The sequence below is a fragment of the Xiphophorus couchianus genome, chromosome 7 (genome assembly GCF_001444195.1).
Source record: "Xiphophorus couchianus chromosome 7, X_couchianus-1.0, whole genome shotgun sequence".
Taxonomy (NCBI): domain Eukaryota; kingdom Metazoa; phylum Chordata; class Actinopteri; order Cyprinodontiformes; family Poeciliidae; genus Xiphophorus; species Xiphophorus couchianus.
In genome coordinates this window covers 5,433,521-5,450,724 of record NC_040234.1, presented here as the reverse complement: position 1 = coordinate 5,450,724, position 17,204 = coordinate 5,433,521, and the positions used below count along the sequence as shown (strand labels likewise).

At 39.8% G+C, this 17,204-nt stretch overlaps 1 long non-coding RNA gene across 2 annotated transcripts; it reads left to right on the top strand.

The window, feature by feature from the left end:
- Nucleotides 1-220: 220 nt before the first annotated feature.
- On the top strand, nt 221-2,573 carry LOC114147729 (uncharacterized). 2 transcript variants are annotated; one of them, XR_003596118.1, is made up of 6 exons: nt 221-377; nt 541-610; nt 708-1,036; nt 1,371-1,743; nt 1,846-2,020; nt 2,115-2,573. It is a non-coding gene; the product is annotated as an uncharacterized LOC114147729 (long non-coding RNA). The 2 variants fall into 2 exon arrangements; XR_003596117.1 differs by having other exon boundaries at nt 221-610.
- Nucleotides 2,574-17,204: the final 14,631 nt, after the last annotated feature.

The following is a 17,204-nucleotide window of genomic DNA, read 5'->3' as shown; positions in this document are numbered from 1 at the left end:
ACTTGAGTTGACCAACAATTAAAGAAGAAGACCTGCTCCACCTGTAAACCTCCACCTTCAACACCACCAGTCAGACAGTGAAAGATAAGAGAACCCAGTTGACAAAAAAAGTAAGAAAACCAATTTTTACCCGAGTAACAATATTAAATATGGATGAAATTGAGATCAGATTTCAAACCTTTTCTTTTTTCTGCAGATTTATATTCTCTGTTTTTTAACCCTGTTATGTTTTATCTTTATTTCATTTCTCCGTCAACTCATGTACCATGACTTGAGTTGACCAACAATTAAAGAAGACATGCTCCACCTGTAAACCTCCACCTTCAACACCACCAGTAAGGTGGAGGTAGAGAAGAGAACCCTGTTGACGAAAAAAAGTAAGAAAACTTATTTTTACCCAGCTAACAATTTTAAATATGAATGAAATTAAGGTCAAATTTCAAAGCTGTTCTTTCTTCTGTCCATGTTCTCTTTTTTATAAACTCTGATGTCTTTTCTCTTTATTTCATTTCTCCGTCAACTCATGTACCTCAACTTGAGTTGACCAACAATTAAAGAAGACGACCTGCTCCAACTGCTGATCTACTGGTTGTAACAGATTGTGGAAAAGGTGAGGACATGATGACTTGATCAGGAATTCACTTTAATCATCTGTTATTTAGACAGAGATTAAGGAATATGTGTATTATTATGTGATGATTGTCCAGCATCACCAGCAGCACTGGACCAATCAGGAGAGAGAAGACACAGAGGACTGAAGGGACTCAGAAAATCCTGCTGGAAATCCCAAGATGAAGTTTCCTGATGCAACAGGGGGACACCTGAGGACACAGAATAAAGAAGGACCATGTGAAGCAGGTCCTTCAATAACAAACCAAGCATGAGTTGACCAACACTGACAGCAGGTTACTTTGTCCATCTACTCATCTACTGGTTGTAACAGATGATGGTGAAGGTTGAGGAGATAATGACTTGATCAGAAACTGTGGCCGACAACTGCAAACGCGCAGCAAACAGCAAAACGAGCTGCAAACAGGTGAAACTGCACAGGAAAAGCGAAACTTCATTATCTTTTTACATTTTTTGTTTCATTTCATTGAAACCACAAAAATGTTTCCACCATAACTTCCAATTGTTCAATATTTTTTTCTATCAAACTTTGAGTAGTGTGCAAGAATGACCCAAACATGCTTTGACTTTATTGATCCCAAAGGGAAATGAAATGTAGTTGCAGCTCATTAATTCAGATTCTTCAAAGAGTTATTGCAGATGACTGATTGCTGTCAGCAGGAAAGATCTTTTGTAGCTGTCTGTGTTGCAGCAAACCTGAAGAAGCCTCTGACTGATGATACTCTGTTTTCCCCATACAGACTCATGAAGAGGACGGTCAGAGTCGTCCATAGCTTTCTTGACTCTTCTGAAGAATCTTTCTTTGCGTCATCTCCAGAGATTCCACAGTCATCTCCAGAACAGAACCAGAACCAATCCAGCCTTCTTTATCAGATTGTTGAGCCTTTTGAGGTTCCTGGCTCTGATGCTGCTGCACCAACAGATGATAGCAGAAGAGATGACACTCTCAGCAGCAGACTTAAAGATCTGCAGCAACTTGCTGCAAACCTTGAAGGATCTTAGCTTCCTGGAGAAGTGCAGTCTGCTCTGTCTCTTTTTGTAGACGGCTTGTCCATGTGGTTCCTGCCTTCTGTTGCGTCTCCAGTCCAGTCTGTGTTCCAGATGAACACCGAGGTATTTATATTCCTGAACCACCTCCACATCTTATCCCATGATGGAAATAGGGTTTCCTGTTTCTCCTGAAATCAACAACCCTCTCCTTTGTTTTGTTTACAGTCAGGATTAGATGATTGTTCCCTCACCTGGCCACAAAGTGATCCACCAGATCTCTGTACTCAGCCTCTTGTCTTCCTCTGATACACAACAACTGCAGATTCGTCTGAGTATTTCTGTAGATGACAGAAGTCGGACTTGTGCTGGAAGTCTGAAGAGTAGAGGGTGAAAATGAATGGTGAGAGTACAGTGCCCTGTGGTGTTCCCATGTTGTTGAGCACCTGGTTAGACACACAGTCCTTCAGTCTCACTAACTGTGGTCTGTTTGTCAGGTTGTCACAGATGCAGGTGATTGTTGAGGCCTCCACCTGTGTCTTCTGGAGTTTCTAACAGAGCAGATCAGGCTGAATTGTGTTCAATGCACCTGGGAACCAAAGACCCTGATCCTCACTGTGCTGCCTGCTTTGTCCAGATGACAGTGGGTTTGTTGAAGCAGGTGTCTGATCAACTCCAACTCCACGGCGATAAGCAAACTGCAGGGGGTCCTGATATGTGATCGTCTGCTTACTCAAGTGGGCCACCAGGAATCTCTCCAGGACCTTCATGATGTGGGACGTCAGGGCAACAGGTCTACAGTCATTATGACTGATGGGTGACTTTTCTTCGGTACCGGAACCAGACAGGATGTCTTCCACAACAACGGAACCTCCTCTTGGGTCAGGCAAAGGTTGAAGAGATGCTGCAGAATCCCACAGAGGGAATCTGGGACTGACAGCATCTGGACCTGCAGCCTCGTTCCTGTTCAGTTTCTCCGGCTGCTAAACTAATATTGTTAAAAAAAAGTCATGGTAGCATGTTTTTATGTAGTAATGTGTATGTAATGTGTGGAATGAAGAAGATATGCTGCATAATCTGATGGAATTACAGAAAATCATTGTGGCTCCTGCTCAGTGTAAAAACACACATTTTGTTGGTTTCTGAAGAGTAAAAATTGAACAAATGTGTACATTTAAAGATTAAATTTATATTTCACAGTCATCACAATGCTAAAGAAAAGTCTCACAACAGGGTGAAAATCATGGTGTTTATTTACAAGACAGGAAGCAGGAGGAAGATATTAAAGAATGTAAATATTTTGCAGTGTCAGGTTATTTCTATGTATTATGATGTAATATAATACATGTATTTTTGGACTTATTGTATTCTGTTTTATTTTTGTGTGTAACTTTCACTTGATTTGTGAAAGCATGAGGAAGATATTAAATTTTTTGTATATATTTCGCAGTGTCATGTTATTTTTATTAATTATGATGTCATGGTGTATTTTGGAGGTTTTTGTATTCTGTTTAGTCTTTTGTGTAACTTTCACTTGATTTATGAAAGCATGGAAAGTTATTAAGCTGATCATAGAGTGAAATAACATCAAGTTGTAAGAAATTTCAATAAAAGCTTTTTTTGCCGTCACTGCTTTGGTTTTATTCAGATATCAGATTTGGATCATTTGAGATGATAAATCTGCTTTAGAGCAGAAGGACAATCATTTGATTTCCTTTTTTATGCTATTTAAACTCATTGGCATGAAGCCTGGTACAAACAAGTTATATTTTGTTTGTATGAAAACAAGCAAAAGAAAACATTAAGGTTTGATCAACTTTTATGGTTTAAAATTAGCCACAAATTCAGAATCTCTTCTCACATTCATTCTGTTCCCACGGAGTCTAAAGAAACAGATCAAGCTGATCTAAGCTGGGAGGAACTAACAGGACATGGAGAGCTGCATGAAAAAAGAGATAAAGGACAAAAACATGGAAAATATGGGTGTGAAAAGAATAATGGACAAACAAAAGAGTGAACACTGGCCAGAAATAAAAGAGGAAGAATCTTATTTACAAAAAAAGAACAAAAGAGCCATTGAACAAAAAATATCAAGAATCACAATGCCCAACACACATTTAGCCTGTCATAAAAATGCATTGATTGAACTCATTAATGTTAGCAGATGTTGGCAGGCATGATGTAATCTTGAGATTTTATTTCAAACTGAGTATATACACCTCTGGAAAAAATGAAAAGTTTCTCTGATTTTACTCTTTATAGGTTTATGTTTGAGTAAAATGAACATTGTTCTTTTATTCTATGAATTATTCACAAGAATGTTTACTAACATGGACGTGCACCATCCAGTATGATAAAGTAAGTGTATCAGCTAAAATTAGCAAAAATGCTAATGTTAGCGTGATTGCTGTCAGTAGCAAGTGGGACATCACTAGGATGTTTTCTATAATTGACTTACTCCATTCAGTATACTAAACACGGCTAATAAGTAAAATAAATAGCTAATAGCTTATTTAAGCTAAAATGCTAATGCTAATGCTAATGAACTGCCTTGCTTAGCAAGGCAGTTCCCTAACATGAGAGAAAAATATAATGCATGCTAATATTATTGCACCGCCATAGGCGGTGCATTAACCTGAGGGGGATATTGAGGCTTTTATTTTGAAAAAAAACATAAGCTTCATATTAAATGACCAGACTAATTAAACTGTCTAACAGTGTTTGGGTTAAATCCGTTATTTACTGGCCAAAACAGCCAGTAGTTCTAAATGGCAGCTCAGCCCTCTGTTTTAACTGAGTGTTGATTAGAACTACAGTGATGCGTATTTGTAGTCCAATCTCCAATCTACCAGCAGCCAATCGCCTCCTGTGTTCCGTTGCTATGGTTATCAATCCTCCGCTAACTGTCATGTGTGTGTGACACAGAGAGGTGGACAAAGATTTCTATCTTTGTGAGACACCCCATTGGTTTATATGGAAAAAGCAGCCTGAACAACTCCTTGCCGTTCAGGAACCGAGAGACGTATTGAAAAACCGTTTGAAGCATATGAGAGAACTATTTGTCTTCTCCCATAGTACCGCAATTCATATTTGTAGCTCACTCACAGTAATTGCAGTGATGAGACAAAAATGGTGTATGCAGAGCTCAGAAATACAGTTAAATGCTTATTTAAGCATTTAAGCATTTTAGCTTAAATAAGCTATTAGCTATTTATTTTACTTATTAGCCGTGTTTAGTATACTGAAAGAGTAAGTCAATTATAGAAAACATCCTAGTGATGTCCCACATGCTGCTGACTTCACAAGTCAGTACTGCTCTCCTTATGCATTGCTATGGGCAGGCCCCAATAATACTTTTATAATGTATAAGGTAGTTATACATTATATAAGTATGGACACAGCCACAAAGAAGAATCGCCTGCGCCTCCTTGAACGAAGGATCCGGCGCTTCACGGACGGAGGTCCCAGCAGCGGCGGCCTGGCTCCCCGGGTGAGGCAGGCGGGAAGGAGCTTCAGGGCGGGGATCCCCTCTGAGCAGCAGCGCTGCTTGGAAGAACCGGACGGCTCCGAACTTCGTAAGGAGTCACCCCGGTCCTGCTCAACTTTTAAACATACAGAGTTATTGTTTTAATGTCCTTGTTCTTATCCTCTTTTAGTTTAACTTAATTAAGGAATTGTATTTATTAAAAGATAAGTAAAAATTTATGTATAACTGTACAATGCCATGTTTTAAAAAACGTCCCAAGTAACAATAAAACATTTCGAAAGAAAAAAAAAAATCTCCGTTATTTGTGGTCCAATTTCTCTCACGCACCAGCGCGTGCGTTCGTCAATGGAAGTCATGGCAACGACGTTAGCGTCCTCGAGCCTATAAATGACGCCGACCTTCTGAGTTCTTTCCCCTTTGCGACGGGACTTTTGACAGAGACGCCTGAAGGAGCCTTTAAAGCCTCGGAAGGTTTGAGCTTGTCGAGAATCTGCTGTGCAAAACTTGCTGAAGAAGAACTTGCTGAAATTCGCACTTGCTGAAGAAACCCGTGGATACCAAACCTGCGAAAGACGTTTCCTGACCGGGAGAAGAAGCAGCAGGGTGACCAGCTGGAAGGTTCAAATCATTCTTCTACTATTTTTAATAAACCAAAGCAAGTTATTACTAAGATATTAGTGACTTGTTTAGTTTATTTTTGCGTTCGTGTGTGTGTGTTTTAAAGAAATACTGACTGCTGTAGAAAAAAAGACGAGTAGCATTCTTTGCTAGCATAGATCTAACTAACTAGTTAACTAATGAGCCTTTTTCTTTACTGAATTTCGCTGGAAATGTCGGGAATGTTAAACTGTGGTGTAATAATTTAAGAAATATATGCATTTTACTGAATTATAGTCAAATTAGTTCAATTAACTTCAAATTAATGAAAAAGTTGCTTGTTTTTTGACCGTTATTTTTTGAAAAATGCCGTGGTAAACACTCAGTTTCCATGGATACGCAAAATGAAATGACTTAAATATTTAATATTTTAAAAAAAAAACATTTTAAAAAATAGTGTTTACCCTTATAATAACCTATATTTGAATTGTTTAGTTTCATTATTTTTTCAAGATAGGGACATGTTGATGTGTTTTGGGTTTTTTTTAAATGCCCTGACAAACATACTTGGTTTCCATGGTAATGACATCAGACTAACGGTTTGTTAGGACGCTTTCCATAAAATTTCCATTCATGTCCGCGTTCACACACTGATGTTTATAAGCTAATGGATTGTAGCCACAGATGTTGTATGGTGCCAGCAATAAACTCCAGCTAAAGGTGAGAGAAGTGTCTTGCTCAAGGACACAACGACAGAGGCGGACCATTGCAGGGCAAACTCCTACCACTGTCGCCCCAGTAATAAGCATTGTAAGTGTGTGTGTTCGTTAATGATAGACCATTAATAGGCAATGAATGGTGTATAGTCGTAGTGATCATCAATCAAAGCTAATTTTCACAGCAAAATAATGATTTATTTGTGAAAATCATCTTCGATGACTTTGGATTCCAATTCTTGGTAAACTGGATGGTTCTTTGCCCTTTTTTTCTTTTTGATAAATGCCTACACAAACATATTTAGTTTCCATGGATACATTGGTGACATTATTTAAAATGACTTCAAGCAGCTTTGTGAAAAATGTGTTCTATGTAGTCTCCATGGATACATTGATTAAATAACAACACACAGCTTTATTCTTATAAAAAGTCATTAAAGAACAATCAATGTGTGCCTGTTGATTTCACAAAGTAACTAAATTATTTAGTTTATTGTAATTACTCAAGACCAGAAAAACAGCCTTTTGTTCCATTGCATTTTAGTGACGTATCATTTTCAGAAGTCACTTGAATGTTAACAGTGAATGTTAAAATTCATTAGAAAAACAATCATCTCAGTTTCAGTTGGTCCAGTTGTGATTCATTTGTTAGTTAAAATCTTGGAGGGATTGCAGGGGTTTGACGTTGTTTATGTGGTTTAAAAAGTTATTTCTGGTTTTAGAAGATCCGTTTTGTTTTATTCAGATCTTTGGAATAAGTAGTCAGTGTCTGGTCCAGGTTTCAAAAAATGCCTCAATAACACATTTGGTCTCCTTGGATACGTTGCTTGAAATAAAACCTTAATACTTGAATATTAGAAAAGTTTTTAGATACATATTTGTCCTGTATTATTTCTAAGTAGTTTAGTTAATATTTACTAAACCATTATTGCTTAGTTTGCATTTTCTAAGAAAGAGGAGTTTTGAATAATTAGTTGTTTACGAAATGCTGTGTTGGTCCTTTGCATGTTTGGAGCTGTAATATATTTTCACGCTGATTACATTTTCAGAAAGAGTCAGCAATATTAATAGTGGTGATTGGAAAACATTTGACTTTAGTTTGAGAAAATTACTTTTAGTGAATCCATTTTGTTGCAGGGTTTTATTTTATTTTAAGAGTTTATGGCTAGGGATGAATTACCAATAAATCTAAATTTGATTTATTGTGTTTAATGATTGATTGGTACCAAGATGAAGCTGCAAGTTTGTTTGTCTGAGTGCTGATGGTTTATACGTGTTTGATCACTGAGTTTTAGAGTTTGTTCTGGTTTTTATGTAAAATTGTGTTTTTTGCTGGTTTTTTTGTGACTAAATATAAGCTTTATTTATTTTATCTCTTAATTCCCGTTCTTGTTGTATAATCACATCTGGCATAGCATTAATATCGCTAATTAAATATATTCAAGAAAAACAAACACATTCACAAAGCTGGGTTATTGTATTGTTGGTATTTCAGTGTTCCCTCTAAACATTGCTTTGGACTTTTGTGATTTTTTCAAGATACAGATTTATAGCTTTTTTGGCTTTGTTTTTTTCTTCACAGCCCATACCATGGCGCTTCCAGCAGATGGATCCCCAACGTTGGAGGGACGTCCAGATAATGGTGAGGAACACGGTAAGTTGTGGTTAAATGAAGCCGACATGGTTTCTGAAGACCACGGAGAGGAGTTGAAGTATAGTTCACCTCCGCAGTCTGTGGACTGTTCTACCAGCTCCACTGACAGCAATATTACCAGCTCCAGTGGTAGCTCTACTTACAGCTCCAGTGAAGACGAGGTAGGTAATGGAGACCAGGATGACTTTAGATCCCGATTTCGGGTTGTCCAGGTCCTTCGACCAAACATTAAATTAGGGGTGGCTCAGAAGCCCCAAGAAGACATGGCTCCTTGTAATTCAGTTGAATTCCCATCTGGACCTGACAAACAGGAAGAGCCCATTTTGCGTCCAGAGAAGTCCAGACCTATCGGTACCTTGCAACATCATCAGGTAGGTTTGGAAAAGGACGCGGCTCATGTGACATCTGTGACTGGCATAAACGGAAAGAGGACAAAGAACAGTGATGCTGAAGAGGAGCCCCCGGCCAAGAGGACCAAGTATAGTGTCCTGTCCTTTCCGTACCAAAAGACGGAATATGACGATCCCATTGAGTTACCACCTGTCCTCAGTCTCTCACCTTTGACGTCGTGTGAGGATCCTGTTTTGTCATCCCCCGTCCTCAGTCCCTCACCACCGACGCACTTTGAAGATCCTATTTTGTCATCCCCCGTCCTCAGTCCCTCAACACCGACGCACTTTGAAGATCCTATTTTGTCATCCCCCGTCCTCAGTCCCTCAACACCGACGCACTTTGAAGATCCTATTTTGTCATCCCCCGTCCTCAGTCCCTCAACACCGACGCACTTTGAAGATCCCATTTTGTCACCCAGTGTTATCAGTCTCTCACCAATGTCGCCAAATGAGGATCCCATTTTGTCACCCAGTGTTATCAGTCTCTCAACAATGTCGCCAAATGAGGATCCCATTTTGTCACCCAGTGTTATCAGTCTCTCAACAATGTCGCCAAATGAGGATCCCATTTTGTCACCCAGTGTTGTCAGTCTCTCACCAATGTCGCCATATGAGGATCCTATTTTGTCATCCCCCATCCTCAGTCCCTCAACGCTGACTCACTTTGAAGATCCCATTTTTCCACCCATTGATTTCTTTCTCTCACCAATGTCGCCATATGAGGATCCTATTTTGTCATCCCCCGTCCTCAGTCCCTCAACACCGACGCACTTTGAAGATCCCATTTTTCCACCCATTGATTTCTTTCTCTCACCAATGTCGCCATATGAGGATCCTATTTTGTCATCCCCCGTCCTCAGTCCCTCAACACCGACGCACTTTGAAGATCCTATTTTGTCATCCCCCGTCCTCAGTCCCTCAACACCGACGCACTTTGAAGATCCCATTTTGTCACCCAGTGTTATCAGTCTCTCACCAATGTCGCCAAATGAGGATCCCATTTTGTCACCCAGTGTTATCAGTCTCTCAACAATGTCGCCATATGAGGATCCTATTTTGTCATCCCCCGTCCTCAGTCCTGCAACGCCGACGCACTTTGAAGATCCTATTTTTTCATCCCCCTTCCTCAGTCCCTCAACACCGACGCACTTTGAAGATCCCATTTTTCCACCCATTGATTTCTTTCTCTCACCATTGTCGTCATATGAGGATCCTATTTTGTCATCCCCCGTCCTCAGTCCCTCAACGCTGACTCACTTTGAAGATCCTATTTTGTCATCCCCCGTCCTCAGTCCCTCAACACCGACGCACTTTGAAGATCCCATTTTTCCACCCATTGATTTCTTTCTCTCACCATTGTCGCCATATGAGGATCCTATTTTGTCATCCCCCGTCCTCAGTCCCTCAACACCGACGCACTTTGAAGATCCTATTTTGTCACCCAGTGTTGTCAGTCTCTCACCAATGTCGCCATATGAGGATCCCATTCTGTCACCCCTCGTTTTCCGTCCTTCACCATCAATGCACTTTGAAGATTCAACTTTGTCATACCCTGACTTCTTTTTATGGATGGGGACTGAAGAGGACACAGTAGAGGAAGCAATACCTTCAACATCTAGCGGAATAACAGCAAGAGAGAGTTCCAGACACGTGTTTTTTAGACCTCACTACGTCTTGTCAAGTGACTCTGATTAGATTGGGATCTATAAAAACTGAAGACCTATTTGGGAAGTCACAATAGGACATCATCATTTCTCTCATGTTTTTTATTAAAGCCATTGGGTTTCTAGGCAGACTGTGGAAGCCTTCGGTAGCGCCTTGCACCGGGGCTTTTCTTTGTTCCGCTGCTAAATTTAGTATTTTAGATGTTAAGGTTTCTGGCAGGACTGAGGAAGCCTTAGGTAGCGCCTTGCACCGGGGCTTTTCTTTGTTCCGCTGCTAAATTTAGTATTTTAGATGTTAAGGTTTCTGGCAGGACTGAGGAAGCCTTAGGTAGCGCCTTGCACCGGGGCTTTTCTTCGACTTTGTGTTTTCCTCTCAACTCCGTCCTGTTTCAGGGTGTAATAGTGGTGCTTCCCTACACGCTGCTTTCCAATATAGTAAATTATTCTGTCCTGTTCGTCTACTAATCCAGTCTCCCAGTTTTTAATCTTTCAGGTTTTAGCTGCTCATCGCTGGATTCTTTCATCGTTGTCCATGTGGTTCCTGCCTTCTGGATCCCTTGTTTTTCACACCGCTTGTAAGTTTTTGCATTCTACCTTCACATCATGCTGGTGGCAGATCTCTGATTCTCTGATCATTCCAGGTTGGATCTCGTCAGCCTGTAAACCTCCACCTTCAACACCACCAGTCAGACAGTGAAAGATAAGAGATCCCAGTTAACAAAAAAACAGTAAAAAACCTATTTTTACCTGGCTAGCGATTTTAAATATGGATGAAATTGAGGTCAAATTTCAAAGCTGTTCTTTCTTCTGTCCATGTTCACATTTTTTAACTCTGTTGTCTTTTCTCTTTATTTCATTTCTCCGTCAACTCATGTCACTTGACTTGAGTTGACCAACAATTAAAGAAGAAGACCTGCTCCACCTGTAAACCTCCACCTTCAACACCACCAGTCAGACAGTGAAAGATAAGAGAACCCAGTTGACAAAAAAAGTAAGAAAACCAATTTTTACCCGAGTAACAATATTAAATATGGATGAAATTGAGATCAGATTTCAAACCTTTTCTTTTTTCTGCAGATTTATATTCTCTGTTTTTTAACCCTGTTATGTTTTATCTTTATTTCATTTCTCCGTCAACTCATGTACCATGACTTGAGTTGACCAACAATTAAAGAAGACATGCTCCACCTGTAAACCTCCACCTTCAACACCACCAGTAAGGTGGAGGTAGAGAAGAGAACCCTGTTGACGAAAAAAAGTAAGAAAACTTATTTTTACCCAGCTAACAATTTTAAATATGAATGAAATTAAGGTCAAATTTCAAAGCTGTTCTTTCTTCTGTCCATGTTCTCTTTTTTATAAACTCTGATGTCTTTTCTCTTTATTTCATTTCTCCGTCAACTCATGTACCTCAACTTGAGTTGACCAACAATTAAAGAAGACGACCTGCTCCAACTGCTGATCTACTGGTTGTAACAGATTGTGGAAAAGGTGAGGACATGATGACTTGATCAGGAATTCACTTTAATCATCTGTTATTTAGACAGAGATTAAGGAATATGTGTATTATTATGTGATGATTGTCCAGCATCACCAGCAGCACTGGACCAATCAGGAGAGAGAAGACACAGAGGACTGAAGGGACTCAGAAAATCCTGCTGGAAATCCCAAGATGAAGTTTCCTGATGCAACAGGGGGACACCTGAGGACACAGAATAAAGAAGGACCATGTGAAGCAGGTCCTTCAATAACAAACCAAGCATGAGTTGACCAACACTGACAGCAGGTTACTTTGTCCATCTACTCATCTACTGGTTGTAACAGATGATGGTGAAGGTTGAGGAGATAATGACTTGATCAGAAACTGTGGCCGACAACTGCAAACGCGCAGCAAACAGCAAAACGAGCTGCAAACAGGTGAAACTGCACAGGAAAAGCGAAACTTCATTATCTTTTTACATTTTTTGTTTCATTTCATTGAAACCACAAAAATGTTTCCACCATAACTTCCAATTGTTCAATATTTTTTTCTATCAAACTTTGAGTAGTGTGCAAGAATGACCCAAACATGCTTTGACTTTATTGATCCCAAAGGGAAATGAAATGTAGTTGCAGCTCATTAATTCAGATTCTTCAAAGAGTTATTGCAGATGACTGATTGCTGTCAGCAGGAAAGATCTTTTGTAGCTGTCTGTGTTGCAGCAAACCTGAAGAAGCCTCTGACTGATGATACTCTGTTTTCCCCATACAGACTCATGAAGAGGACGGTCAGAGTCGTCCATAGCTTTCTTGACTCTTCTGAAGAATCTTTCTTTGCGTCATCTCCAGAGATTCCACAGTCATCTCCAGAACAGAACCAGAACCAATCCAGCCTTCTTTATCAGATTGTTGAGCCTTTTGAGGTTCCTGGCTCTGATGCTGCTGCACCAACAGATGATAGCAGAAGAGATGACACTCTCAGCAGCAGACTTAAAGATCTGCAGCAACTTGCTGCAAACCTTGAAGGATCTTAGCTTCCTGGAGAAGTGCAGTCTGCTCTGTCTCTTTTTGTAGACGGCTTGTCCATGTGGTTCCTGCCTTCTGTTGCGTCTCCAGTCCAGTCTGTGTTCCAGATGAACACCGAGGTATTTATATTCCTGAACCACCTCCACATCTTATCCCATGATGGAAATAGGGTTTCCTGTTTCTCCTGAAATCAACAACCCTCTCCTTTGTTTTGTTTACAGTCAGGATTAGATGATTGTTCCCTCACCTGGCCACAAAGTGATCCACCAGATCTCTGTACTCAGCCTCTTGTCTTCCTCTGATACACAACAACTGCAGATTCGTCTGAGTATTTCTGTAGATGACAGAAGTCGGACTTGTGCTGGAAGTCTGAAGAGTAGAGGGTGAAAATGAATGGTGAGAGTACAGTGCCCTGTGGTGTTCCCATGTTGTTGAGCACCTGGTTAGACACACAGTCCTTCAGTCTCACTAACTGTGGTCTGTTTGTCAGGTTGTCACAGATGCAGGTGATTGTTGAGGCCTCCACCTGTGTCTTCTGGAGTTTCTAACAGAGCAGATCAGGCTGAATTGTGTTCAATGCACCTGGGAACCAAAGACCCTGATCCTCACTGTGCTGCCTGCTTTGTCCAGATGACAGTGGGTTTGTTGAAGCAGGTGTCTGATCAACTCCAACTCCACGGCGATAAGCAAACTGCAGGGGGTCCTGATATGTGATCGTCTGCTTACTCAAGTGGGCCACCAGGAGTCTCTCCAGGACCTTCAGGATGTGGGACGTCAGGGCAACAGGTCTACAGTCATTATGACTGATGGGTGACTTTTCTTCGGTACCGGAACCAGACAGGATGTCTTCCACAACAACGGAACCTCCTCTTGGGTCAGGCAAAGGTTGAAGAGATGCTGCAGAATCCCGCAGAGGGAATCTGGGACTGACAGCATCTGGACCTGCAGCCTCGTTCCTGTTCAGTCTCTCCGGCTGCTTCTTCACCTGACTTCTAGATACAGAAAAGTTGGAGGTGGAGGCAAAGGGAGCAGCAGCGTCTCCTGATGTGGTTAAAGACAAACTTGTGGAAGCAGAAGAGTCCATGACTGAGGTGGAAGATGGAACATCTGAGGTTTGACAGGAAAGCTGTGGGTCAGAGGAGGATGAGAAATCTGTTTGGCTGCAGACAGGAGAGGAAGATGATGAGCTTGTTCCTGGACTGAACCTGTTGAAGAATGTGTTCAGCTCATTTCCTCTGTCCAGAAACTAATATTGTTAAAAAAAAGTCATGGTAGCATGTTTTTATGTAATAATGTGTATGTAATGTGTGGAATGAAGAAGATATGCTGCATAATCTGATGGAATTACAGAAAATCATTGTGGCTCCTGCTCAGTGCAAAAACACACATTTTGTTGGTTTCTGAAGAGTAAAAATTGAACAAATGTGTACAATTAAAGATTAAATTTATATTTCACAGTCATCACAATGCTAAAGAAAAGTCTCACAACAGGGTGAAAATCATGGTGTTTATTTACAAGACAGGAAGCAGGAGGAAGATATTAAAGAATGTAAATATTTTGCAGTGTCAGGTTATTTCTATGTATTATGATGTAATATAATACATGTATTTTTGGACTTATTGTATTCTGTTTTATTTTTGTGTGTAACTTTCACTTGATTTGTGAAAGCATGAGGAAGATATTAAATTTTTTGTATATATTTCGCAGTGTCATGTTATTTTTATTAATTATGATGTCATGGTGTATTTTGGAGGTTTTTGTATTCTGTTTAGTCTTTTGTGTAACTTTCACTTGATTTATGAAAGCATGGAAAGTTATTAAGCTGATCATAGAGTGAAATAACATCAAGTTGTAAGAAATTTCAATAAAAGCTTTTTTTGCCGTCACTGCTTTGGTTTTATTCAGATATCAGATTTGGATCATTTGAGATGATAAATCTGCTTTAGAGCAGAAGGACAATCATTTGATTTCCTTTTTTATGCTATTTAAACTCATTGGCATGAAGCCTGGTACAAACAAGTTATATTTTGTTTGTATGAAAACAAGCAAAAGAAAACATTAAGGTTTGATCAACTTTTATGGTTTAAAATTAGCCTCAAATTCAGAATCTCTTCTCACATTCATTCTGTTCCCACGGAGTCTAAAGAAACAGATCAAGCTGATCTAAGCTGGGAGGAACTAACAGGACATGGAGAGCTGCATGAAAAAAGAGATAAAGGACAAAAACATGGGAAATATGGGTGTGAAAAGAATAATGGACAAACAAAAGAGTGAACACTGGCCAGAAATAAAAGAGGAAGAATCTTATTTACAAAAAAAGAACAAAAGAGCCATTGAACAAAAAATATCAAGAATCACAATGCCCAACACACATTTAGCCTGTCATAAAAATGCATTGATTGAACTCATTAATGTTAGCAGATGTTGGCAGGCATGATGTAATCTTGAGATTTTATTTCAAACTGAGTATATACACCTCTGGAAAAAATGAAAAGTTTCTCTGATTTTACTCTTTATAGGTTTATGTTTGAGTAAAATGAACATTGTTCTTTTATTCTATGAATTATTCACAAGAATGTTTACTAACATGGACGTGCACCATCCAGTATGATAAAGTAAGTGTATCAGCTAAAATTAGCAAAAATGCTAATGTTAGCGTGATTGCTGTCAGTAGCAAGTGGGACATCACTAGGATGTTTTCTATAATTGACTTACTCCATTCAGTATACTAAACACGGCTAATAAGTAAAATAAATAGCTAATAGCTTATTTAAGCTAAAATGCTAATGCTAATGCTAATGAACTGCCTTGCTTAGCAAGGCAGTTCCCTAACATGAGAGAAAAATATAATGCATGCAAATATTATTGCACCGCCATAGGCGGTGCATTAACCTGAGGGGGATATTGAGGCTTTTATTTTGAAAAAAAACATAAGCTTCATATTAAATGACCAGACTAATTAAACTGTCTAACAGTGTTTGGGTTAAATCCGTTATTTACTGTTCAAAACAGCCAGTAGCTCTAAATGGCAGCTCAGCCCTCTGTTTTAACTGAGTGTTGATTAGAACTACAGTGATGCGTATTTGTAGTCCAATCTCCAATCTACCAGCAGCCAATCGCCTCCTGTGTTCCGTTGCTATGGTTATCAATCCTCCGCTAACTGTCATGTGTGTGTGACACAGAGAGGTGGACAAAGATTTCTATCTTTGTGAGACACCCCATTGGTTTATATGGAAAAAGCAGCCTGAACAACTCCTTGCCGTTCAGGAACCGAGAGACGTATTGAAAAACCGTTTGAAGCATATGAGAGAACTATTTGTCTTCTCCCATAGTACCGCGATTCATATTTGTAGCTCACTCACAGTAATTGCAGTGATGAGACAAAAATGGTGTATGCAGAGCTCAGAAATACAGTTAAATGCTTATTTAAGCATTTAAGCATTTTAGCTTAAATAAGCTATTAGCTATTTATTTTACTTATTAGCCGTGTTTAGTATACTGAAAGAGTAAGTCAATTATAGAAAACATCCTAGTGATGTCCCACATGCTGCTGACTTCACAAGTCAGTACTGCTCTCCTTATGCATTGCTATGGGCAGGCCCCAATAATACTTTTATAATGTATAAGGTAGTTATACATTATATAAGTATGGACACAGCCACAAAGAAGAATCGCCTGCGCCTCCTTGAACGAAGGATCCGGCGCTTCACGGACGGAGGTCCCAGCAGCGGCGGCCTGGCTCCCCGGGTGAGGCAGGCGGGAAGGAGCTTCAGGGCGGGGATCCCCTCTGAGCAGCAGCGCTGCTTGGAAGAACCGGACGGCTCCGAACTTCGTAAGGAGTCACCCCGGTCCTGCTCAACTTTTAAACATACAGAGTTATTGTTTTAATGTCCTTGTTCTTATCCTCTTTTAGTTTAACTTAATTAAGGAATTGTATTTATTAAAAGATAAGTAAAAATTTATGTATAACTGTACAATGCCATGTTTTAAAAAACGTCCCAAGTAACAATAAAACATTTCGAAAGAAAAAAAAAAATCTCCGTTATTTGTGGTCCAATTTCTCTCACGCACCAGCGCGTGCGTTCGTCAATGGAAGTCATGGCAACGACGTTAGCGTCCTCGAGCCTATAAATGACGCCGACCTTCTGAGTTCTTTCCCCTTTGCGACGGGACTTTTGACAGAGACGCCTGAAGGAGCCTTTAAAGCCTCGGAAGGTTTGAGCTTGTCGAGAATCTGCTGTGCAAAACTTGCTGAAGAAGAACTTGCTGAAATTCGCACTTGCTGAAGAAACCCGTGGATACCAAACCTGCGAAAGACGTTTCCTGACCGGGAGAAGAAGCAGCAGGGTGACCAGCTGGAAGGTTCAAATCATTCTTCTACTATTTTTAATAAACCAAAGCAAGTTATTACTAAGATATTAGTGACTTGTTTAGTTTATTTTTGCGTTCGTGTGTGTGTGTTTTAAAGAAATACTGACTGCTGTAGAAAAAAAGACGAGTAGCATTCTTTGCTAGCATAGATCTAACTAACTAGTTAACTAATGAGCCTTTTTCTTTACTGAATTTCGCTG